The sequence below is a fragment of the Trichosurus vulpecula genome, chromosome 7, assembly GCF_011100635.1.
Source record: "Trichosurus vulpecula isolate mTriVul1 chromosome 7, mTriVul1.pri, whole genome shotgun sequence".
Taxonomy (NCBI): domain Eukaryota; kingdom Metazoa; phylum Chordata; class Mammalia; order Diprotodontia; family Phalangeridae; genus Trichosurus; species Trichosurus vulpecula.
Window position 1 is genome coordinate 274,919,534 of NC_050579.1, and position 27,529 is coordinate 274,947,062.

At 39.0% G+C, this 27,529-nt stretch overlaps 1 long non-coding RNA gene and 1 pseudogene across 1 annotated transcript; one reads left to right on the top strand and one right to left on the bottom strand.

Moving 5' to 3' along the window:
• Nucleotides 1–1,770: 1,770 nt before the first annotated feature.
• On the bottom strand, nucleotides 1,771–25,664 carry LOC118858452. The gene is made up of 3 exons (XR_005010939.1): nucleotides 25,616–25,664; nucleotides 25,014–25,120; nucleotides 1,771–1,812 (listed from the first exon to the last, which is right to left on the bottom strand). It is a non-coding gene; the product is annotated as an uncharacterized LOC118858452 (long non-coding RNA).
• Nucleotides 8,714–9,022, top strand: LOC118858451 (annotated as a pseudogene).
• Nucleotides 25,665–27,529: the final 1,865 nt, after the last annotated feature.

The window sequence follows — 27,529 nt, forward strand, 5'->3', positions numbered from 1 at the left end:
CTTCATGTTCTGGTAGTGAAGTCTCAACCTCCTAGTATAACAGTTATTACTTGCTGCATGTTTAAGTTTCTGTCAATGTGTACTTGTGAATGCCTTTTGTGTTTAACAGTTCTTTTGTATGGAGGAAATAAATGCCTGTCCCATGTGAGATTTATGGTGTACTAGTACCATTTTCCACTCCCATTTGGAGAAAACTTAGATGTGAGGAAAACCTAAATTTTAAGGAATTTCCCCCAGGGCACCATAGTGGGGTTATATCTAGACAAAGATGGGGAGAAAAAGGAGTATTACCCCTCTTCTAGATAGTCAGACTCCTCTTGGACTCAACCCAAGACAGACCACAAATTTAATGGAGAGGGAGAGGGTACAGCTCCTTGAACACAACAGTGGTTTTAAATTATTACACTATATTTAACAGACATTTAGGTGACCTGGGAAGATCAAAATCACAAGAAGCTGTGCTTATTTCAAGCATAGGACATTATTTTTTTGAACATAAGGTCTATGTATTTTTTAATGTTAATCTTGTATTTTTTGATGTTCATTTTTATTTTGAGTTCCAAATTTCCTCCCTCCTTCTTGCCCTTACCCCATCCATTGAGAAGGCAAGCTATATGATACCTATTATACATGTGGAGTCATGCAAACATATTTCCATATTAGCTGTGTTGCAAAAAAAAAAAAAGCAAGAAAAAGAAAGTTAAAAAAATATGCTTCAGTCTGCACTCAGTTTATCAGTTCTGTCTCTAAAAGTGGATATATAGCATTTTTCACCATGGGTCATTTGGGATTGTGGCGAATCACTGTATTGATTAGCTAAGTTTTCCACAGTTGATCATTGTTACAGTATCACTATTACTGTATTACAGTGTTCTGATTCTGCTCATTTCACTTTGCATTAGCTTATATAAGTCTCACAAGGTTTTTCTTAAACTTACAGTGCAATCACATTCCCTTACAATCATATAACATGATTTGTTGAACTTGTATTTTTAATATTCTGATAAGTATATTTCAATATAATTGGCTTCCTTTGCAATCCTGTGTGTTTTATAGCATATGTATCAGTTGGTTTTTTACTGACCTGATCTTTCTTTTTTCTAGCTTTATTGCAAGGGATGGCTGGCTGGGTAGGGCAGCAGGGGAATGATGGAGAAGTTCAGATAAAATATATACCATATGATACACAGAGTGAATGAATGCATTAAAAAAAAAACATTTATTCTGAGAAGGCTTCCCCAGACTGCCAAAGGGGTCCATGAAACAAACAAACAAAAAAGATTAGGTACTCTTGGTATAGGAAAAGGATTAATTTTCTGAGCATAACAATTTTTTCTTGCTACTATTCCCATCAATTTTAACTGATGGAGATATTTCCATCATACCTAGATGCCCTGCATTATTCTTCATTAACATAGAAAACACCTGCTCCGTCGTCATTCAATTGCATTCATTCAACCAGCATTTATTAATCAACTCCTTTATACAGAGTACTATTCCAGGCACAAAACTTGGATAACAAATGGCTTCCATCCTGATGGATTTTAAAGTCTAGCAGGATGGGTATCAACCATCAGACTAATCAGCCTTTGCTTCACCAGGTTGTGAGCATTCACCCCACGCGCATCTCTGTACAGACTAGGATGGGGCAGGCGCTTCTGCAGTTTCCACAGACTGTATGAGTAGGAAGGAGCTCTGCTGCTGGCAGAGTGCACCCTACCCATGGCATTGTATAACCACATCAGCCTTTTCAGGGACTGCATGGTCTTCCCTTTATCATGCATGAACTGGTACTCAGACACTGTCCTTTTCCTGTAGGGAAAGAAACATGAAGAGTTGTTGGATGTGGGTAGAATCATACCAGGTAGTTGGATGGTGTTGTTTGGTTATTACTATTGATAATAACAAACGAATGAAAAGTTCATTAGATTAAATGTTATAGAAGATAAATAGTAATTCAGATCTAGAGATAACAAGCATTTATTTGTGCCAGGCCCTGTACGAAGTGCTCTCTACAATTATTTTCTCATTTGATCCTTTCGACAACCCTGGGAGGTTGGTGCACACCCACATTTTACAGTTGAGGAAATTAAGGCAGGAAGAAGTTAAATGACTTGCCCAAAGTCACACAACTAGCTTTGAACTCAAATTTTTCTGACATCAGGCCCAGCACCCTATCCACTGTACCATCTAGCTGCCTCTGATCAATACGATGCTTTAAAGATTATAAAGTGCTTCATTCATTCTAAAAGCATGAAGAGCCTGTTGTTTTTATATGCTAAAGGAGGTACATATTTTAAATAAAACTCAGCTCCTACATTCGTGGAGTTTCCGGTCTAGTGTGAATATGTTGGAAACTATACCACCTGATATTCCATGATAGCTGTATTAGAGAATTACCAAACAAAGCATCGTATGAGGCAAATATCTATGGCCAAGAATCATTCCCCAGTAGATAAGTGGTCAAAGGATATGGCATTTTCAAAAAAAAAATGCAAATTATAAGACAATGCTCCAGATCACCTGTAAGAAGAGAAATGCAAATCAAAACAAATCTTAGGTTATACCACAGCTCGCAAATTGGCAAAGATGACAAAGACTGGGAAGAATCACTGTGGCAGGAGCTGTGGCAGAACTCTGAATCAGCCCAACCGTTGTTCAAGGCAGAGTGGAATTATGCTATGGAAGTAGCTAAATCGTCCATACCCCTTGGCCCAGAGATCCTACTGAGTGGTCTTCATATACCCCAAGGAAGTATTTGTGATAACATGTTTGTAGTAGCAAAGAACTGAAAACAAAATAGGGATCCCCTGTATTGGGGAAGGGATTAACAAATTATGACATATGAATATGGTGGAATATAACAGCACCATAAGAAATTATTAACATGAAGAATTTAGAGAAACATGGGAAGACTTATAGAAACGGATGCAAAGTGAAGGAAAAAGACCCAGAACAACAATACACACAAGGGCTATAACAATGTAAAGAGATAGCAAAATAAAGTAAAATTGAACCTTATATAATTATCATGGCCAAACTGGAGCTAGAGAAAATGGATCTACCCCCTGCCACTGGAAAGGTGGGGAACTATGGGTGTGGAATGTTACACTGACTGTATCTGATAGTGTGCATGTCGGTTGTTACTGAACTGTGCTCTCTCTCTCTCCCCCTCTCCTCTTCTCCCCCTCCTCTTTCTCTGCCCCCTCCTCCCTCTCTCCTCCTCTGTCTCTGTCTCTCCCCCTCCTTTTTCTCTCCGCCCTCCTCTCTCTCCTCCTCTGTCCCTGTCTCTCTGTCTCTGTCTCTCTCTGTGTCTCTATCTCTGTCTCTCTGTCTCTCTCTGTCTCTCTCTCTCTCTCTCTCTCTCTCACACACACACACACACACACACACACACACACACACACAGGAAGGCTGGCTGGAGAAGTTCAGATGAAAATCTATACCAGATGATACACAGAGTGAATGAACTTTCCCATTAGCAGCAAAACATCTCAGTTCAACCAAGAAAGTCACAGATCTCACCCAAATGGAAATTCCTCAAAATCTCTAGGAGATAGGGACTAGATTGAGGTGCTGGTTCTTCTACACATAAAGCTTTTTCCAGAATCTTTCTCTGCCTTCAGGAACCTGAAGAGCATCTAGAATCACGTCTTCTCTCTGGTACTAAGACCCAGGACACCAAGATCTCTCTTCTCCAAAACTGTCACCAGCTGTGCCCCTCACACAGGCTTGGACTATTGAGTAATCGGTCTCCACCAGTGAGGAGAATCTTACACAAATGAGCTTTGAGCTACAAATGACACTGAAAATGGAACCAATCAGGGAGAAGCCACAGAGGCAGAGCCAATGTGTGGAGCCTAGAGGTGCAGTCTAGGGTGAGAGGGAATAGGTATCGGGGCATTTTAGAAAAAGTCTGGGAGAGTCCTAAGTACAAGCTGGAGAGGAATGAATGATCACTTAAGGTGCTAAATAAATGCCAGTTTGGGGATAGTCTGGACCAGGGGTGGGGAACCTGCAGCCTAGAGGCCATGTGCAGCCCTCTAGGTCCTCAAGTGTGGCCCTTTGACTGAATCCAAATTTGACAGAACAGATCTGATTTCAGCTTGAGTTGAACTTGCCTATCCCTAGTTCCACCTCTGAGCTGTTTTTCATCTGTCACTACATACTCAGGACCTGCATTGCTGTCCACCCAGGCTTCCAGGTTTTGCTATAAAACATGAGACTTATAAAAGAAATACCAACATTCCATGCAGACTAGAATTTTAATGATATGAAAATGGATGGATTCCAGGCCCCGGTGGATTTATTTATTTATTTTGGGGGAGAGGCAAGTGGGGTTAAGTGACTTACCCAGTGTCACACAGCCAGGAAGTATCAGGCCAAATTTGAACTCAGGGCCTCCTGAATCCAGGGCCAGTGCTCTTTCTACTGCACTACCTAGCTGCCCCAAAATGGGTGGATTTATAAAAAGTTCTATGAAGCACACTATACACAGTATACAGTGGTTGAAAAGATGAACGTGTGAATGGAATGGAATATTGTTTTTCCAAATGCTGAGTACGCACTTGGAATCTAGTTCATTGCTCCTCTCCAAAATGCTGCTGTGAATACTTTGGCATTGTAAGGTATGTGTAAGGTAGGTACGTTCACCTGGGTTGTCTAAATGCTTCTCATGGGAGGCACTGATAGATATGATCTGAGGTCTGGACTCTTGAAAAAGAGGAGAACCAGAACAATAAGGAAGGAGAAACAAGCAAGTCCCCAGAGGACAATAGACTAGGTTCTCTTTCTTTGACTTCTGAGGGTGCATCAAGCTAGAATCATCTTTGATCCCCACTAACTATCAGTAGTCTGGGAGCACCATTGGTTTAAACCAAAAAGCCACTTTTCCCATCACACCTAATGGGCGGAGGATTGCCTTAAGCTTATACCTGTAGGTTTTCTGCCAAACGCAGGTTACACAAAAAATCGTCACACATAAAATAGTGAGAAAACCCGTTTATCTAAGCAAATAGGAAACAGAAATCAGAGAAGTTATACAGACTAGATTAGAATATGCCAGAAAACACACAAGAGCAAATGAACTCTTTAGATGGTAATGGGATGATATCCCAGCTCAACCAAGAAAGAGGCCCCCTACTTTACCCAAGGGAGGCAAGTCTCTAGGGAGGCAGGCTGGAAATCAGAGATATATCGAGGATCTTGTTTCCTCTACATCTCTGCAGCTTCCGAAGTCTGTCTGTCTGCCTGCCTCTCTCTATGCATCTGGAGTCTGTCTCCTAGAGTATCTGCAACCATGAGTGTCTCTTTCAAAGAAGTCTGCTGCCCGTTTTCTCACCAAACTCTGTCTCTACCAAGGCACACAGCATTGAGTCAGTATTCTCTCCATCATTTAAGAGAGTCTCATACAAAGTGCACCAGTCTTGGCTACAAAACCAGGTATGTGTTGGGCCTTTCTTTCTGTCTTTGACATTGGGGTGGTGGGGAGAGGTATATGCTTAATAGTAAACGTCACTTTTAAATCACTTTTCATGGCAAAGAACCAGAAATTAATGGGATGCCCATCAAATGGGGAATGAATAAACAAGTTGTGGTACATGGTTATGATGGAATGCTACTGTGCTGTAAGAAATAATGAGCAGGTTAATTTTAGAAAAACATGGAAAGACTTGCATGAGACAATGAAGACTGAGATGCACAGAACCAAGAGAACGTTGTATACAGTAACATCAACATTATTTGAAGAACAAGTATGAACAACTAAGTTATTCTGAATACTCAGATCAATTACAAAAGGACCTATGAAGGAAGATGCTTGCTATCTAGTTCCAGAGAAAGAACTGAAAAATAGAAGTATGCACAGTATGATTTTACATGTGTCCACACATACATATACATATATATCTGTGTCAAATGGTGACACACACACACACACACACACACATATATATATATATATATATATATATATATATATATATATATATATATATATATATATATATATATATATATATCTGTGTCAAATGGCCAAAGGGTAAGGAGGGAGAAAGGGAGATAGTTTGGGACTTAAAACGTAACTGAAAAATAAATTTAACTTAATTTTTTTAAAAACCACTTTGCAAATCATCTTCCCATCTACCTGTTACTGTTTCACAAATGTATTATACACACTTGGGCATATAACTTGTATAATGACACTTTTACCCTCAGATTCTCCTTTGAAATTCCTTGCTCAGAGCACTTTCACTGTAGGTAACCCTTCTTAGGAACTCAACCCTAAGTTGAGGAGCAAAGAAATGAATAAACTTTGGAGATCTGGCTAGAAGTCAACATAGCCACTAATTGCGGTGTAACTCTTAATCTCCATTCTTTAGTCAATGAGGGTGAAGGAAGACAGGGTCCTAGGAGCTTGAATAAATTCTTCCTACCTACCTACCCCACTTGTTCTAAAGTATCAGAATGGAAAAGGAAGGAAGTTTGGCAAGTAATTATAGTGTGCATTGGGAAGAGACAGAGATGGAACTATAATTTCTCAGGGAAAGTAAGCCAAAGAACAAAAAATAAAAATTAACTTAAGAGCCAGAAGAAAACAGGAGAAATTGCCCGCTTACATCACCCTGTTTGGAAGAGAGCCGTCTTTCAGGAGGAGCAACATGCTGAGCCTCTCTGTTAGTCTTAGGAATGTTATTTGGTTTCCTGGGTTAGGGAGAGGGAGGCGGAGAAAGGGTAAGGAACTCAGGATGAATCATAAGGCCTCCCTGCAGTTCCCCCAGGACTTTCTGAGGCATCCCCCCACACAAGTATTCAGAGACCTCAATAATAACTTGAGGGCTATTAGCGATTACTCACCTACCACATTTCCTTATAATTCCAGGAAGATACTGAGTGTTGTGTCCAACCATTCAAGATAATATCCCCTTATACCAAATACAGTAGATCCTTTTAGAGCAATTCTTTCAAGGGTACAAGCCTATCTTTTTAGGCTTTTGAAGTTACAGCGAGAGAAGACAATATATCGTTCTGAATGGGGGTGAGATGGTTATGATTTGGCAGTATAATAGAAAGACCTTTAGTGTAGGAGTCAGGTGTGTTGGCAATCAAAATGGGCTCTTAGTACTAAGTTCAACCAAATATGCTTGAAGAGTTTGGCCTTTATTTCCTTGATTAAATTAGGAGTCCTTGGTGACCTCCTTGCCTCAAGGGAAAGCCTAGTTTACATGGGTTTGAGTGACATGTTTGTGACATCAGAGACTCTTAGACCACGTGGGTTTCAGTCGCCTCTTTGTGATGATTTTAGGTCACATGGGTGAGTCACATGACTCACCCTTGACCCTGAAAAAGATATAAAACCAGGGGTTGGCTTTCTCTTTTTCAGAGCTCTGACCCACAGCCATGGTGGCAGGGGTGACTCTGGGCCAGTTGTTGTTATGAGCTCCCGGACTGAACTTAGATGTTGGTAACTATGAATTGTATTTGGCCTGTCTGTCGATGTTTGCAATTTGTTTGTATTTGCTCTGAAGTTCAGGGTGCTGGTTTTTTTCCCCTGAACTAAGTGAATGGCATTTGTACGCCACATTAAAGTAAGCTTGTTAACCCCTTAACGCTGCTTTCCTTAGTAAAGCAGAACAAAAGAACCTGGGCTTTTGCAGTGTGCTGGTAGAGTGCTTGTTGTTAATTTTGCATCCCCCACAGCAGCTGCTAGCCGAATTGTCGAAACATCAGGTCATCAGGGTTCCAGTGCTGGCTTTGCTGCTAATCAGCTGTATGACTCTAGGCAAATCTATTTCTTTCACTCAGCTTCAGTTTTCTCTCCTTTTAAACGATGGAGTTAGACTCAATAATCCCTTAATGTTGCTTCCAGCTCATAAAACCCTCTGGTTTCATCCTCTTTATAACTGAGCCCATGGGCTGGCAAGACCTTTTATGAGGGGCAGCTACATTTCAACCAAAACTTCTGTATAGTAAAAAAGATTTCCCAGCCCCAGGTTATTTCAAGCAACATTTAATATCATTGGAGGAGGAGAGGCAAGGTGACAAAATGAGCTGTCATGTTTGAGTCTGGTTCCCTTCCCTCAATTTAGGAATAGCAAGAAAGGCACTAAGGTAAAAGAATAACACCCCCACACAAACACACACAAAAGGAAAAGTATCTCATGGAGAAGGAAAGCTGATAACCTAAAGATATGAGAAAGCAAAAAGAAGTTCTAAAACAATCCATAAATATTATAGGGTAAATATCAGGCATCGAGGTGGCACAGTGGATAGAGCACCAGACCTGGAGTTAGGAAGACTCCTCTTCTTGAGTTCAAATCTGGCCTCAGTCACTTAATAGCCATGTGACCCTGGACAAATCACTTAACTCTTTGCCTCAGTTTCCTCATCTGGAAAATGAGCTGGAGAAGGAAATGACAAACCATTCCAGTATCTTTGCCAAGAAAACCTCATATGGAGTCATGAAATGTCAGGCACAACAGAACAACAACGTGGGGTAAAAGAAACTGGAGAACAAACCAGAAAGAAAAAATGCCCCAAAAGCCAAAATGGATCTGACTATAGGACCTTTCAGAGTGGCTAATAGCTTCAATAGGAGAAATTCGGGAATTTTTGACATCTTTAAGAATGGAATTTGGCTAGTCTACTGGCGCCCGGGGAGGGCCGGAGGGAACGGACTGAGCTTGAGCAACAGCTGCAGGGCACTGCGGGATCCATGGCAGGGCAAGCTTTTAGAAAGTTTCTTCCCCTCCTGGACCGAGTTTTGGTTGAAAGGAGTGCAACTGAGACTGTTACCAAAGGAGGTATTATGCTTCCATGAAAATCTCAAGGAAAAGTATTACATGCAACAGCAGTAGCTGTTGGATCAGGATCTAAAGGAAAGAGTGGAGAAATTCAACCAGTTGGTGTGAAAGTGGGAGATAAAGTTCTTCTTCCAGAATATGGTGGAACCAAAGTAGTTATGGAAGACAAGGACTATTTCTTATTTAGAGATAGTGACATTATGGGGAAATATGTGGACTGAAATCACTAATGAAGTGGCATCATGAAAGTTGCCCATTCCACTGAAGTTCTGAAATCTTTTGTTTCATCATGTAAATAATTTCCATGTCTCTTGTTTTATAATAAATGGATATCTTGTGTCTCTAATATGAGCATTTCCAAATAAAAAGATGTAAAAATGAAAAAAAAAGAATGGAATTTAAATCAGTGAATGAAGAGCAAAGATACATGAATAGGAGACTCAACAGTTTGGAAAATTCAGCAGTGATCTTTGACAAGAGAAATTATGAATAATAGAATGATCTTTTTGGGAGAAACAAAAGGTGACAGAACAGTTAATGAAATAAAATAAAGAACAGCACAACTGAAAGAATACTTGAGATTCTTACAAATGAAAATAATGGAGTTGGAGGATAGAGCTCAGAGGTGACTTGATAATAACTGCTTTCCTTGAAAAAAGTGAGTTAACAAACATTTATTAAGTGCCTACTATTTTCCAGGCAATTTATTAAGCTCTGGGGATACAAAAAGAAGCAAAAGACAGTCCCTCCCCTCAAGGAGCTTACAATCTAATGGGGGAGACTGCAAAGCAAAATGTACAAAAAAGCTATATCTAGGATAAATAGGAGATAACTAAAAGAGGGAAGGCACTAGAATTAAGAGAGGTTGGTAAAGTTTTCCTGTAGAAGATAGGATTTTAGTTGGGACTTAAAGGAAGCCAGAGAAGCCAGGAGGCAGAGATGAGGAGGGAGAACTTTCCAGGCATGGGGGACAGCCAAAGAAATGCCCAGAGCTGAGAGACAGGAATGTCTTGTTCTTGGAACAGTCAGGAGGGAGTTTCACTGGAAAGAAGTCAGTGGCAGGGAATAAGGTATCAGACTGCAGAGGTAGGAGGAAACCAGATTATAAAGGACTTTAAATGCCAAACAAGACATTTTGTATTTGACTCTGGAGCTAGTAAGGAGCCACTGGAGTTTACTGAGTAGGGGAGTGACAATGGTCAGACATACCCTTTAGGAAAATGACGTTAGTGGTTGAATGGAAGATGGATTAGAGTGGGGGGAGACTTGAGGTGGACGGATCCACCGGAAGGTTATTTATTGCAATAGTCCAGGTTAAAGTCACATGAAACAAACAAAGAATTTGAAAGTCACATTTCAAGGAAATACACAATAAGATTTCCCAGAGGACCAGAGGAAGACTAACAGAAAATACAGGATTCCAATAGAAATGAGCCTCAAATTCAACTAACTGAGAAACGTAGAGGATTTTGCAAGCAGCCTGGGGGAAACCAAATAGCAAAAAAACCCCACAAACAAAAACAAGTCACCCCCCCCATCTATTTGAATTACACTTAAATTTTAATACAGACAAGAGTTGAAAGGATATGGAGTACAATATATTGAAAAGTGAGGGCAATTTGGCTGACACCCTACATTGTCTACCTAGCAGAACTAAACCTATTAATGTACTCCAGGCCTTCCAGATGTTTTTAAGAAAGAGGCTAGATTTACCATGTAAGCCTTTACCATGTAAACAGTGTACAAAGAAGAACTTTAATGAGATAAAGCATAGAGAGAAACAGAGAGAGACCAAGCAGAGATAAGTGGAATTGGTCAATGAGGGTCCAGCCCTGCTAACACTAGCCTGTCACCAATGCGTGTGGAAGGGTTGGTGGGCCAGCTCTTGGAAATGTGTGATGACACATAACGGAAGGTCCTTGCTCCCTGGTTCAGACCATGCATAGGTATTCTATGAATATTTCTTGTCTGCTCACTACGCGGCAGACCTGCCCAACATACGGCCTGGGGCCACTCAATCACTTCCTAAAGGGCCAGTGAGCCCTATTAGCTCGATCTGAGAACAGCCTTGGGGCCTGAGGATCACCTGAACTGTAGTTACATCCTCTGTATTTTTCTAGGGTCAAATGTGATGCAGGCCTGCCACATGGAGAAGAAGGGCCCTGGTTGCTGAGCCAGTACTGAAAGTGTATACAATAGGCTCCAATGGAGAAACTTGAGCTCTTTCCTTCCTTTTGGCAGAGGTAGAAGTCAATCAGTAAATAAGCATTCATTAAGTGTCTACTGTGGGCCAGGCACTGTACTAAGCTCTGGGGATACAGAGGCAAAAGATAGTTCCTGCCCTTGAGGATTGCCCACAATTTGGTGGGAAGGATGATTCTTGGAGCCCTTGAGGGCCAGGGAGCATATGGGCCTAGGCAAGCCTGTGTCTGTGGCCACCTCCTGTTGGTGCCTTCTTTCCTTTGGGAAAAGGTTCTGTGAGAGTGTAGTGGCTGAATCTGAGAAGGAGCCAGTTCTGTAGAGTGACACACCGGACCCAGTTCAGCAGCGGACCAACCTTGCAGCCGAGATACAAGGGTCACCACACACCCTCTGTCACACTCAGAAGTAAACTCAATTGCGAGAACGTTTATAGCTACTGCTATGAGTTTTGATCGTCCCAGGAACCAAGTTATAGAGGGGAGACTGTGCATTTGTGTGCTTTGCGGCTTATAACTTTTCTGTAATTATCTCTTTCTAAAGCCTAATTGACGTTAATTGGCTAAATGATGTTGAGGAAATATCAATGGGTGATCAGACTGGGACAGCCATGACTGGTGATTGATATGGGGGGTAGAAAGTAGAAACACCAGAATGGAGGCTCAAGTGGTTGCAATGGTCCAGGCCTGAGGTGATGAGGGCTTGCTTGAGCGAAAGAATTAGGCCTATTTGCTAAGTTATGATTGGATCAAAGGACGAAGCCGAGAGATAACATAAAAATGGCGATAGCAACAATACAACAGACCAAACGTACAAGGCGCAGCTACATAGTGCTTAGAAAGTGAATGCCCGTCATTGAACGAGCTTTCTAATGAGCTAAACGTACAACTTCTTAAAAATTTAGAAACAGAAACAAGTTCATAAACCTTCCAAATCTTATACTTGTAAGAGAGGAAAGAGTGCTGTTCACTCGTTTTTCAGTCATTTCTGACTCTTCACGACCCCATTTGGAGTTTTCTTGGCAAAGATAATGGAGTGGTTTGTCATTTCCTTCTCAAGCTCATTTTATAGGTGAGGAACTGAGGCAGACTTAACCAGTGACTTGCCTAGGGTCACACAACTAATAAGTGTCTGAGGCCAGATTTGAACTTAGGAGGATGAGTCTTCCTGACTTCAGGTAAGATGCTCTATCCACTACACCACCTAGCAAAGCTTTACACATAAAATAAATGTAATTGAAAACAAAACAAAAATTTAAATAGAATAAAAGAGCTGTTTTCTAAAGATAATAAAAGTGATAAACTCTTGGTCTATTTAATATGATTTAAGAAGAGAATGAATGCAAAATTACCAAAAATCAAAAGTAAAGAGAAAGTCACAATGAATAGAGGGGGGAAATGGTCACAACTCATAAATGGCAGTATGCCAACAAGGTTGGTACTTTAAATAAACTAGATGAATACTTACCAAAAAAATTTCCGAAACAAGAAAAAGAAAACCTAAAATAATTCAATCTCGGAAAGAGAAGTTGAATAGCTGATACACTTTAAAGGAAATGTTGTAGAGCAGAAAGCTCCAAAACCAGACAGATTGAAACATTTTACAAAACATTTTAAAAAGAAATAATCTTTATGCTACATAAATGGTTTTCACAAATAGGTAAGGGAGGTACTAAATTTTTACTTTGAAATAAATATAGTCCTAATGCAAAAAGCAACAAAACTCATGGAAAACACAATGGATCATGTTAATGCCACTTTGATAAACTTAATGCAGGTGGCATTCATTTCTTCTGGCGCTTGGTAAATAACAGAAGGGTGTGGGTAGATATACAATCACTCACCACCGTTGTTTCTAAATTGTTTTGCTTAATGATTTTGGATGTTTGGTGGTGGTACTTTTCTTTTCTAATTGGTTTTGCTCAGAAAGATTAGACAGAAGATTAATTATTCTCTCTAACTCCTAGCTCTAGAGAATTCCTGGAATATTGAGAGGTTAAATGATTTGCTCACGGTCACACAATTACAGTATACCTCAGAAGTGAGACTTCTTGAACGCAGGTCCTCCTGGCTCCAAAGTCTGGCCCTCTATTTATTATACCATGTTCCCTCGAGACTAAATAATGATCTATAAAGCACATGCGTGCAGTTGGTTGTCGTGCTTCATTCTTGATGAGGACCAAAATGACATCACCATGTTGGAGCCAGGGTACACTGTGTCTGACTGTGGCTGATCAGGCCAACACAAGTTCAAAATGCTTTACCACATTTGGGCACATTTGGAGTGGTGATGTCTCTTTTTTAAAATTATACTATATAATTTAATATTATATGTTACATAATCATATCAATTTCTAAAACACATTATATTATATTTTATGTGCACTTTTACTTGCTTTCTCTCATCTGAAACTCATAACAACTCCCTGAGATAATCAGTGAAATTATCAATGTCCCACAGCTTTGAAAGATTTAAGAACTCTGATCAAAGCAGTGACCCATCTTGACTACAGAAGGCTGGTGACGAGACATGCATACCATTGCTTGGCAGACGGTTGATGAACTACAGGTAGAGATTGAAACATATGCTTGTAGACATAGGGGGAAAAAACCTTAATATCCCCATCTGGTAGGTGATGAAATTGAAGCCCATAGGGATTAAGTGACTTGTTTGACATCACAAAAATGGTGGTGGAAGAGGGAAAGAGAGGAAAGGGAATAAATATTTTTATAATGCCTACTATGTGCCAGACACTGTACTAAGTGCTTCGCAAAATGTCTCATTTGATCCTCACAATAATCCTGGGGAGTAGATGCTATGATTATCCATGCCCATTTTACAGATGAGGAAACTGAGGCAAACACAAGTGAAGTGACTTGCTCAGAGTCACATAGCCCAGTTGTCTGAGGTAGGATTTGAACTCAAGGCTTCCTGAGTCCAAGCCCAGAGCTCTATCCACTGCACCACCTAGCTGTGATGCCACTTTCACAGCCATCATTATTTTTTTTAAAACTTATTATTATCATTAATACATTCCCTTACATGGGAGGATTGTCTCACTCATTGTATTTGCATCTCTAGTACCTAGCAAAGTGCCTGGCACATAGTAGGCACTTAAGAATTGTTTGTTGATTGCTTAATTAACCAAGAGGCAAGACAGTATAGGGGATAGAGATCTGGCCTCAGGACTTTTTCCAAAAGCCTTGTGTTCAAAAGTCGTACTGTCAAAAAGTCAGTACGCATTGTTTTTGTGAACCTGGTCAAGTCACTGAAATTTTCAATTCTTTAGGCAACTCTAGGATTTTGCAGAAAAGGTGTCTACCTGCATCGATAAAGAATTTTTTTCACTTGGGAGTTCCTATTGTGCATGTTTTATTTTTTAATTTTTTAATAAGTTCATTTATTTATTTTTAGTTTTCAACATTCACTTCCATAAGTTTTAAATTTTCTCTCCTTCTCCCCTCCTCCCTTCCCCAAGATGGACTGAAATCCAATATAGGCTCTACATATACATTCCTTTTAAATGTATTTCCACATTAGTCATGTCATATAGAAGAATTAGAATGCATGAGAGTAACCATGAGAAAGAACAGCATAAAACAAAACAAAAAAAGAAAATAGTTGGCTTCGCTCTGCATTCAGACCCCACAGGTCTTTCTCTGGATGTGGATGGCATTTTCCATCATGAGTCTCTTGGAATTGTTTTAGGTCCTTGCGCTGCTGAGAAGGGCTAAGTCTATTGAAGTCAGTCATCACACGCTGTTCCCTAAACCCTATCTTTTGACACAACAATTACTTCCCAATAAACAGTCAAACAATCCTTTCTATAGTACATTCCCTGGTGGGGAAGGAGGGTGGAGGGGTGAGGAAATAGATGATCAATTATTAACATAAAGGAGAAATATGCTTTAACTTCAGTGCCAGCACTGAGCATTTTATCTAACATGAATTTTCTTGTTTCTCCATATTGTTTATTTGCACAATTGTAGTCTTTGTGTCTGGTGTTCTTTTCGCTCTGCTTTTTTACTCTGAGTCATTCCGTACAAGTCTTCCCATGTTTTTCTGAATTTTTCATATTTGTTTTTTCTTATTATTTAGTAATATTCCATTATATTCATATATTATGATTTATTCCCCATTTGCTTGGCACATTTTATTTCCAGCTTTCATTATCACAAATAATTCTACCAACATTTAAGTGTGGATATATGTTTGCATATTTATAGATACATGTATGTATATATGTGGGCAGCAAGGTGGTGCAGCGGATAAAGCACCAGGCCTGGAGTCAGGAAGATTCATTGTGATTTCAGATCTGGCCTCAGATATTTATTAGTTGTGTGACTCTGGGCAAATCACTTAACCCTGTTTGCCTCAGTTTCCTCATATGTAAAATGATTTGGGGAAGGAAATGGCAAACCACCCCAGTATCTTTGCCAAGAAAACCCTAAAATAGGGTCACGAAGAGTCAGACATGACTTAAATGACTGAACAACAATAAAATATATGTATGTGTGCAGCATTGTGCTGGTCAATGTTTAACAACTGGCTTTCTGGAAAAAAAAATTGTGCACAGGCCATACTTTTAAGTTTAGTCTGCATTAACATTTCCTCCATCATTTTCTTAAGTGTAGACAATCAGAACGATAAATCAAGCCTTCATTTGTAGCATTTACCAATATTCCAAGGATAAATGCTCACACTGAAAATTTAACAATCACCTCTTGTGAGCTGGTAAGAATTAGCTCCAGCACATCCCTGCATGTATGTATTTTCTTGCTCTCAGTAATCTCCTTGGAGGGATATAGTCTCACAAGTACAAATCCTGGGTCATGGGGCATTCACAATTTGGTAACCTTTCTTGTACAATTCCAAATTGTTTTCCAAAACAGTGGAACCAATTTACAACTCTGCCAGCAATGAATTAGTGTGACATGGCTGGTTTTTTGGTTCCTCCCAAAATCAGAAGCCACAAATACGGGTGTGTCTTTGTTTAAGAAACACACACACACACACACACACACACACACACACGCACGCACGCACGCACGCACGCACGCACGCACGCACGCACGCACGCACGCACGCACATTGGAATTTACAAAACAAATAACTTTGGAAATGACTGTGTTACCAAATAAGTATTTGTTTTACAAAAAAAAAAATTCACCAAGGAGCTCCTTTAAAGAAAGAGTAAGCTCCACTACTGCATTTCTCCCAAATTTAATTTACTCACAATTTTTAAAGAACCATTATATAAAGCAAAGGTACATGCAGACAGTTTGTTTTGTATTGCAGTGCATGGTGGGAGGAAAGATTCATGCCAAACAGATAGAGCATGTGTTCTCTTCTCCCAGTCCTGCCAGATGAATCTCAAATTGTTTCAAGTTCCATTAAAATTAACCTTGTTCATTTTTAAACTCCAGTTGGCTCTTTTATTCCCAGTTCTTTCCTAAGGTCAGAAGGGTTTAATATGTCTTTTCCCCCAAACCACAAAGCAATTAAAATTAGCTATACTTTTTTTTTGAAGGTCTGTAATAGCAGATCTTAGGCAAATCACTTCATCTTCTAAGTCTCAGATTGCTTTCTTTGAAACATTATTTTTTATCATGGTCACTTTGTAATGACTTCTCCCCCCTCCAACCCTCCCTATAGAACCCCTTCTTGTAACAAAGGTGGAGAGTTAAGCAATATAAATCAACCACAGTCATGTCTGAAAATGTATGCATCATTCTGACCCTGTTACTCATCATCCCTTTGCTGACAGGTGGGAGGCCTGCTCTGAAGTCACAACTTGCCACTTCATTGAGCAAAATTCTGAAGCCTTTCCAAGTTGTTTTCCTTTGCATTATTGTGATTATAATGTAAAATTCTTCTCTTTGTTCTACCTACCATCAGTTTACAAAACTCTTCCCAAGTTTCTCAGGATACTTTATGTTGCTTATTTTGTAATAGAGTACCATTTATTCTTATGCTGTGTGTTCAAACATTCTCCAATCAGTGAATAGCACTCTCCTTCCAATTTTTCTGCTACTACAAGCATCGTATATATGGAACCTTTCTTTCTGTCTTTGACCTCCTTGGGTTATAGGCATACTTGTAGTATGGTTGGGTCAAAGGATATGTACCCCGAAGATGTCACAATACGTACAGCGAGAGTCAGGATTTCCCTCCTACCTTAAGAGTCTTATGATGATTAAACCACTGGAAAATGTCGCCATTTTGTAAGTTAATACCTTGTACACAACTGCCCTGTCCTCTATAATGTTTTTAAACTTGAATTAGCTACCTTCTAATTTGCTTGTTTGTTTTTATTTTCTTTCTATCACTTTTCTACTTTTTAAGCCCTAGACTGCAAGTCAGGAGGCCTAGATTCTATTCTGTTCGATTTAATCAAAGTGCTTGCTACACTGTACTAGAGGTACAAAGGTAGGATACGACACAGTTCCTGCCTTCATGGAGCTGCCAGTTTGGTGGGCAGAGGAAATCCTAACAGACTGTGGGGAGCCAGCTATATCCTGTTTAGGCCTCTCAGACATCTGCAGGGCAGGGTCAATTGAGAATGGGTCTATGCATGGCAAGGCCAGTTTTAGCATAAGAAGACTTGGCAAAGAAAACTCGCCTTTGTAGCTGACTGCCCACATGGGAGATGACAGAAATGTTTCAGTCTGGTTATCTATATGCGAGAGAACATAAATGTTTCAATTTGGTTAGCCTTGAGGAAAAATAGTGTCTCACTCCCAGGAACAAGGAGATAAAAAACTTAATCAATGCTTTATTGTACTCTTCTTTGAAGTCAGGATAACTGTCAGTAACTCCATTAAAATCAGTCTATAGCTTGACTATATGACTCACCTAGCCCCATGTCTTTGTCTTTTTGTGTCAATTACTTCATCATATATTCACGCCACTGCTGGCACAGTTGATGCCCGAAAAGGGACAAGTCGAGGACTTGAGAGAGAGAGATGAAGTAATGTCTTACCAATACAGGCTCTGGAGCATATTCAAATAAGAGGTAAGAGGATTACTCCACTACCCTTACTGGGGGATTGTAGAAATTTTAGAGATTTAGAGAGTTAGAAAAGTAGATTTAGAAAATGTAACTATGGGAGAGATATAATTTAAAGATAGGGATCTGTATCTGCAAGTATTAAGAAAAATGGTAACAGAAAGAGGTTTTTGTATAACAGAAGAGCAAAAACAAGAAGGTACAATTGATTTAGAAAGATGGGAGATTATCAGAAAACAAATGAGTAAAAGATTAAGGAAAGATGGACCAGAACACTTCCCAATGTCAGCCTTTTCCATATGGAACATTTTAAAAGTATGTCTTACTTCAGAGGGAAAAGTTCCTATGGTATAAAGAATAATTAAGCATGATGTTGGGGTTGGGCCAGATCTTGTGAGCTGCAGCCCAGGGATGGATGACAATAACTCACTGGGGGTAGACTAGCCAATTGGGAGTTACCAAAGCAGAAAGGGAAAAGAAAAATGCCGGATTTCTAGAAATCCTTTTTGTGTGTCCTGTCATTTTCTGTCTGTATCTGTTTTGTGTTATGTGTCTCTGTGTGAAGAGAGTGTGTTATCTGACTCTTTGCTGTTAAAAGTTGTTGAAATAAGAAAATGCTCTTTCTTTCTCCCTTCATTCCAATTCTGGCCAAATTTGGAATGTGAAGAGAGATAAGAAAGAAAATGAGAATCTTTTCCCCTTAAATTTAAGTGAAATGTGTTACTCCTAAATTTGATGTTTAAGATAAGTTAGAATTTATTATGCTATCTGGCACTAGGCAAATTCAGAAAATGTACAGATCTGAAAAAAAGACATTTTAAGTTTCCCAGCACGGGGGAGAAGGGACAAGGCACCACTGGATCTTTTCCAGAGTCCCACTTACCTTGGCTGGAGGATTCAGGGTTCTCACTTTCAAAAAAGTTTTTAAGGAGTGAACACAGAAGTAAAAGTTACTCGAGTTAAAATTAGAACTATTAAGATCTTTTCGGGGCTCCAATAAATGTTAGAGCAGTTAAAAATTCTTTAGGAGATTCTGCTAACCATAGATAATCTGGTGAAGCATATGAAACCTTTTTCAAAATAATAATACACTTATGAATGTGAAAAAAAATCAGTTTAAATGACTATATCCCCATCCAATCTATCTATAGATTCCTTGGGGGGGTTAAGAATTCCAGCTCAGTGTTAGAAGTATATACAAAGATGTTTTAATTCATGTGTGGTTAATAAGAATCACCATGAGACTAGTATAAATAAAAAACTGGAAAAAGGACTTTAAAAAAATTTAGAATGTGCTTTCCCAGTTTTTAGAATTAAGAACTTCAAGTAATGATCCTATAAATAGAATTGGAAAATACTTAATAACATAAAGGTATTAAATAAATAAATAGAATTAATAAGTAGTTTTTTTGTATACAACTACAGAGATCCTTATGTGCAATTTAGTGACCCTCATTTCCTATTTGAGGTTGAAAAAAGTGGCTTAACGCTTCCAAAATAGAGAAGTAAAAGCAGAGAATGAGAGCCAATTTGAACATATCTTACCCAAAAGACTGTTACTATATTCCTGAGAAACAAAAATATTTTTTAGAATAGGAATTATCTCTCTCTCTCTCTCTCTCTCTCTCTCTCTCTCTCTCTCTCTCTCTCTGTATATATATATATATATATATATATATATATATATATATATATATATATATATATATATATATAGCTTGCTGTGATCTTCCTAAGTTTGCTACTTGGAAAGTTTAAAAAGTGGTTCAGCTGTGAATACACAATAGAGAGCTGGCTCCTTTTCAAAATAATTGCCCTGTTTATTAGCTGCTTTTTCTTATTTAGGCCCTTTATTTTGATGTTTTTCCACCTAAAGTCTCCACGTAAATTAAATTATAATAACATTGAAACTGCAAAAGCTAAAATACATTTTGCAACAAAAGCTCTGCTCCCTGTTCTCTGCTTTGCTACTTTGTTGCCCTCTCATACCCCACTGACAACAGCCCTGGACCCCAGGAGGCCCTGACAGCCACACTTGTAGGCAAGCCGAGGAACCTCTCCTCTCAAGCCCCCAAGTCCTTGCTCCCACACCACTGGAACCTGGAATTTTTGCTCCCAGTTTCCCAAAGCCCAGCAACCCCTATTAGGAAGCAAAGGTTCCTCAGGGACCCTCCTCAATGACTCCTCAGACCTTTAATTCAGGTGCTGGACTCCCAGCACTCCCTGGTCCTTAGTCCCTCTCCCCTTTCCCAAATCCCTGGCTCGACCACCCCCAGTCCACAGCCAAGCTCTGCAACTGTGGGGAGAGAAGAAAAGCCTCTGGTAAACCCAATATAATAATGCAATTAATGTCAGCTGAAATTTTTCTGTTTGTACTATTATTGTACTTCTAAATTGTAGTAAAATTCTCCTGTGTAGTAAAACTTGAGTGACTGCTGTGAGCTAAAAACAGTGTTAGACAAAGAAATTTTTAATCTGAATTTTGTTGAAACTAAAAAATGCAAACAATTGTGTCAAACTGGTTACGTTACTTTCTCAGCCCTGCTAACCCTGTCTTCTTATGTTTTATAACTGCCATTTACAAAATCAGGTATTCCCCACCTTCGCCTGCAGTTAGTAGAAGGTCGCAGCTAAAACAGCTTGGCCAGCACTTAGGAAATTCGAAAGATTGTTAACTAGGCTTTTGGGGATTACTCTTTTCATGTTAAAAACCAACGAAGTTCTAGACAGATAGAAGGAATTATGTCCTCCCACCTTTGGGGCTGGATTCGTGGGTGGATTCTATTAAATCTTATATGGATATTGATTAGGGTAAAGATGTCGATTACTGTGAGTTATTATTATGACTATTCAGTTCATTGTCAAACTCCTCTGCCCGGAGGGGAAACTGACTAGACCTCGTCAGTCAGCAATGATTCAAATTCTTTAGGCTCCCTTTTTACCTGGGTGGAAAGAAGTAGTGGGCACATTTTAAACTGACCTAATTAGAATAGGTGATTCCAAACTGTTTGTAAAACTTTCCCAAGAAAAATGTGAATGGAACTTAGAAATGTATATTTGAATAATTAAAAAGGGGTGCATATTGTTATTTGGCATTGAGGAATTTATTAACTATAGAGCTCCAAGACAATTCTATTGTGGGAATATTGGATAACTATTGAGACTTACCGACTGTGACATACCTGTTGAGACTTACTGACTGTGACAGAACTATTGAGATTTACTAATTGAGACCATCACTATTATCATTAATGTAAACACTAGTAATATATGTGTGTAAAATTTGAGACTGTGTTGTCAGAAAAGCAATTTCTTTTATAATCTAGATGTTGTTAGACTAAGAATTGTACTGAGTTAGAAAACTCTTAATCATTCTAAATGACCATGTCTTATAATATTTTGTAGTGTTGTAATTTAAGAAAGCATAAATTACCAAATTTTGTCTTTAATTGTTTTGCTATCATTTGGAAATTTGTGAGATTGTTAACTACGCTATTGAGGTTATTGCTTCAATCTAGTATTTACAAAAGTATGTTTAGTTTCCTTTTCTTTCCCCTTCAATTATGTGGAAAAGGTTTGGTGATCAAATTTAAGAATTGTTTAGTACTTAGAAATTAATAATAATATCAGGATAAATTGTAAGCTGTTTCTGAGAAAGGGAAATGTTTTTATGAAGAAAAGGTTTGTAAAATCCTTTGCATGATTTTCAGAAAGCCTTGAGCTTGAATAAGTGTGCTCAGAGAAAAGGCAAAAGATAGCAGACAGGCCCAAGGTTTTTCTATTAACCCCTTCCTGACATCCATGTTACCTCTCCTTGTTTTGTAAAATTGCCAAGATCCCTTAAACCATGTCTATGGGCTAGTTCATCAGCCCCAAAAAAGAACTCGTTTGATTTATGTAGGTCCTAAACAATGAACTGAGCTTGCTGAGAAGCTGCAAGTTTATGTACAATACATAGAAAAGATTCTAGCAATTGGCTTTTACGCCAGGACAAGTTTAAATTTGAGAAGGAAAGATATTAAATGAAATCCCTTATGCATGTGAGTCCTGATAAATCTTTGTTGCTTATTGAAGCTCTGTATGTGGCTCTAAGCTGTGATTGGTGAAACTTGCTGTTTAAGGCAAAAGGCACTTGGGCCCATAACTAATTTTGTTTTGAGTTCGAATTTGGGTATAGTTATCTGCATTGAAGATCTGTAACTATATCTGAGTTTAAATAAAGCAAGGATGTTTTATCCTATCATATTGGGTATGTCACATGTCCCTGCTTTTTCCTTCTATAGCAAATTTCTGTGATCAGAACAAGTCGTTAGTATAAGATATAAGCTCTTTTGTGTTATCTTACTAGGCAATCTAATCTTATTTTTATCTAGAACTAGAACATGTGTAGAAGACTCACCTTAAGATGTTCCCTTAGTTTAAAATGATTCTAAGAGCAGTATACCACATCTTTTTGACTAAGAAACTTTGCGGTATCTAAGAATTCTGCAATAACTAGAAACTTTGTTTGTTATATACTCTGGAATTAGTGTTACTTAAGGACTTTTTCACCAACTTAGCAAAGTTTTGTCAACAAGGGTAGAAATAGATGCGAGCCACTTAGGGCTCGCTTTGTAAATGTTCCTTAAGCAATGTGAGAATGTTATTTTGTTATTTGATTAATATCGTGCTTGTCTAAAGTTTTGTTACAATTTATGATGCTAAAAAGAAGAATGTTTTGTGGTTTGTTTTGTAAATGCCATCAAAGAAACATGGCATGACTAAAAGGTTAAGATTCTATATGCGTTGTGTTAAAAATTGACAATTTAATGTTTTTATGTATGTACTAAAGCCTGTTATGAATTGCTTAGGTGACATCTCATCCTCCTAGTGAGGAAATTAATAATGGATGAATGTAAAGTGTAAGATGCTGGCTTCTGATGTGAATTTCTTAAATGTGACAATTGGCCATGGTTCAAATTCTGAGTTTGTAAAAATGATCAGTTATAAGGATTAGAAATGGTAATTTAAAATTGTGCTAAGATCACTCTTGTAGGAGAATGGACAGAAAGTTTATTCCTATAAGAAGACAAGAATAAGAAGATGCTGTGCTGGAGATGGCTGGAACAAATACCGAGGACCAAAAGATTGCATTGACGATGTTCCCTGCCAGACAGCTGCGTAAGAAAAGACTTTTTGAATCTTAAAACGACAATTGCATTTTTTATTTTTTTTTTGAGTCTATGTATCTGTATTCATCAAGGGGACTGCTCTTTTTGATTTGTCAATACGTTGATCAGTCCTTCCCATCAGTCCTTCCCAGGGGAAGAATTTACATGTATCTATAATGGTGAAGTGTCTACAAAAGAGAAAGTGGGGGACTGACTGGAATGCTGAAATAGTGAAACTCCCTTCTTCCTGGTATTGATCCAGAGGGGGTAGCAAAAACAATTATTGATATTTTCAAAAAATTTAACCCATTTAATAATGTATTTTTGACTATTTTCCATACACTACCTTATATTCTTTGTTTGGTCATGGTCATTTTTTGTCTACCTTGTGTCCTTAGGGTAATGAACGCTATGTTTAAGCCACTTAAAATTACAGAATATAAAGGGGGGAGATGTGAGGAGCCAGCTATAACCTGTTTAGACCTCTTAGACCTCTGCAAGGCAGGGTCAATTGAGAATGGGTCTATGCACGGCAAGGCCAGTTTTAGGATAAGAAGACTTGGCAAAGACAACCTGCCTTTGTAGCTGATTATCTATATGGGAGATGACAGAAATGTTTCAGTCTGGTTACCTATATGCGAGAGAATGTAAATGTTTCAATTTGGCTAGCCTTGAGGAAAAATAGTGTCTCACTCCTAGGAACAAGGAGATAAAAAACTTCATCAATGCTTTCTTGTACTCTTCTTTGACGTCTGGATGGCTCAGCAATTAACCAGTATAAAATGCTGTCAGTAACTCCATTAAAATCAGTCTATAGCCTGACTATATGACTCGCCTAGCCCCATGTCTTTGTCTTTCTGTGTCAATTACTTCACCATATATTCACACCGCTGCGGGCACAATAGACCGTTAGAAAACACACGAATATATTAGAAAAGTGCATTGGAAAGGTAGAAAACTGCGAGTTGTGTGAGATGTTCTAGACTCCTTGATCCCTCTCTGCTTGGATGCCCTTAGCAAACTGCTTTGACTCTACACGAGCCCTGCCTTTCTCCCCATCTACTAAAAAACGAATCATGGCGCCCCAGGTTTAGTGATGAAAGTAACCTTCAAGGTCATCTGATCCCACCCTCTGGTTTTATAGATGAGGAAACTGAAATGCAGAGAAGCTAAAGGACTTTCCCTGAGGGAACACAGGTATGAACTAGAAGAGGCAGGATTTGAATTCAAGTCTGGTCCTCAGTCGCCAAACCTACCTTCTTTGCTACTATACTTTAGTCTTAGGCCTCTACCAGTTCTAGCATTCTGTTTCCAAGAATCAATATTCTTCTATTCTTCCTTGCCCCAAACACACACACATACACACACACACACACAAACACACACACACACACACATACACACTCTCACACACACACACAATGTTGAGGTCTCAGCATTCTTTCCTCAGACTTCATGATCTTGCCAGTGTCCCTTTCTCAGATAGCACTGATCTGCCTAAATGACTTGCTATATAGCACAGTAGACAGAAAGCAACCCTGGAGTCAGGCCAATCAGAAACCAAAATCTTGCCTCTGACACATGGGCAAGTCACAACCTCTCAGGGACCCTAAATAGCTTTCTAAATGTATAAGATTCAGACAAGTTGCTGCTATGCACCCAGTGGGGAGGGGGAGGGGGCTTTCCACGCTGGAAATTCCCTGCACCAATAAATTCACAGGTCTCATACAAATAATAATAAAAATAATCTAATAGGCAGTATAAAAGCTAATAACTCAAAGAACAAAGAATGAACTTGACAGAGAATCTCCCCATTTATAACTTAAATTATTAATCAACAAAATTTTTTCTTACTTTTGAGTTTCATGAGGTATTCCCAAACAAGCACAGAAAAAGATAACTAGAAATACCACAGTCTTCAGAGATCTCTGGGCCACCAGCATTTTGAAGTGTCTTGAAACCTGCTGAAGGAAATGATACAAGAGCAGCTCAATGGCAAAATCCTATCATCTCTGGTAGTCAAGCATGTAGAATTTCATCTGCAATGTTATATTTGGGGGGAGAGGGAGATGTAAATTTTCTATTATAATGTAGTTGTCAAGGTGATAGCATATTTAAATTAGGCCTACACTGCATCTAAATTCAGCTAACCATTAATTATCTGCATTTTCTACTTAGATTGTCTCTTAATATCCACAAACAGTTGGATTTTTTTCCAGAATTTTCTCTGAATTTATTAGAAAAATATATCAAATACAATAACCTAAAATATACAGTAAAAAAGAAAAATGAAAAATCACAGATAATAGGAAAAGAAAATCCCCTAAAGAGGCTAAAGATCTGTCCCCATGTAAACCTGGATGGAGACTTTTTTTAGAAGCCATAGACCTAATTTAGGAAAGAGATTAGCTCAGGGTGCAAGGTCACATTAAGTCACTTTACTGGCAAATACTCACTGTTGGTCCTTGTGACTCCTTGCTAACAAAGCTCGTCTGGCTGCTAGACCTAAAGGGAAATACCAGTGGTCCAGGTTTTGTGTAGGTGTCTTGCAGTATCTCATACCCACTCAGAAATCCTACTTCAATAGGCTGTCTAGCCCCACCAATGACCAAGGATTTCACTTTCATACCAGAATGGATCAAATCCAGACAGGCATTGAATATCCAGACTCTGTCTTAGAGTCTGTCTTTTTGGGAGCGATTAAGAAATAGACATCCAAAGGTCCTGGCCTCTAGTTAATTCCACAATGGAACTCTGACCCCTTCAGTGAAATTGACAATACTGACTACGGAGTCAAAAGACCCAGCTGTGCGTCTTTTGTCAAAAGAATCCCAGCCCTGCCATTCAATAGCTTTATAACCCAGGACAATTCACTTACTCCTCTCTGGCTAGCTGTGTGACCCTGGGCAAGTCACTTCCCCTTCTTTGCCTCAGTTTCTCACCTGTAAAATGAGCTGGAGAAGGAAATGGTAAACCAGTCCAGTATCTTTGCAAGAAATCCGCAAATGGGGTCTCAAAGAGTGAGACATGACTGAAAAACAACTGGACATACAGGATAAATTGGAGACAGTCAACTTGGGGAAGGCACTAAAATTAAGGGGGAACAGGAAAGGCTTCTTGCAGAAAATAAGGATTTTGAGTTGGACTTGAAGGAAGCCAGGAGGGAGTCTTAGCAATAAGGAGGGAGGGAATTATAGACTTGGTGGATTGCCAGTGAAAATGTCTGGAGTCTGGTGTTGGAGTTTCTTGTATGGGAAACATCAAGGGGGTCAGTGTCAATGGATTTCAGGGTAAGTGGAAAGGAACGTGGAATAAGAAGATTGGGAAGGGGCCAGGGTGTGGAAGGTTTTAAAAACCAAACTGAGGGTTTCATATTTGATCTTAGAAAAGCCACCTCTCCCACTTCATGGAGGAAAGGGTTCATGGATGTGGAATCATTCAATATTTTGGTTTTGCTGAACTGTTTTTCTCCTTTTTAATTTTTTTGTTATAAGAGAAGGCTTTCTAGAAGAGAAATGAGAAGAGAGGGAAGACGGAGGGAGGGAAGAAGCATTTATTTAAGAAGCATCTACTATGTTCCAGGGACTGAGCTCAGGGCTTTACAAATATTATCTCATTGGATCCTCACAACAACCCTGGGAGGTAGGTGCTATTATCATCTCCATTTTACAGATGGGGAAACTGAGGCAGGTAGTAGTTAAGTGACTCACCCAGGGTCATATAGCCAAATCACTGTCTGAGACAAGATTTTGAACTCAGGAAGATGAATCTTCCTAATTCTAGGCCCAGCGCTCCATCCATTGTGCCACCTTGCTGCCTAAAGAGAGAGGCATTAAGAAATTTAGGTTATATAAAAAAGATTAATCAAAATTTATCTTTTAAAAAGAAATATCTCAAGTGTAATTTTTCAAGTAACATAGTTTGAAAGTAAGATCTGGGGAACACAGGCCATCTTGGCATCTCTCAGGTCATATCAAGTCGGAAGCTATTTTTTTCATCCACACGTAAGGCCAACCCTGAGCAGCTGTCACTTATCGTAACGGCTCCACTGGGAAATCTTACAAAAAGGAGAGAGTACAAACTTACTGCAGTAAATTTCTGGTCAGGATGTGTGGGTGTGGCAACGTTTCACAGAGATCTGAGAAGTCAGGACCCACTACTGTTAGCTCAAAAAACAAAACAAAACAAAACCCAACACAATTCAAACATTTCCCGGCTGTCCTTTGAGATTACTTAGCCTTAGGATACATTTATTCAACCATCATTTAATAAGCAAATACAAGGAGAAGTAAGGCACCGTCCCTACCCTCAAGGAATCTGCAATCTAGTAAGGAAGTTTATAATATATTTCAAACCCAGGATAGGTAACC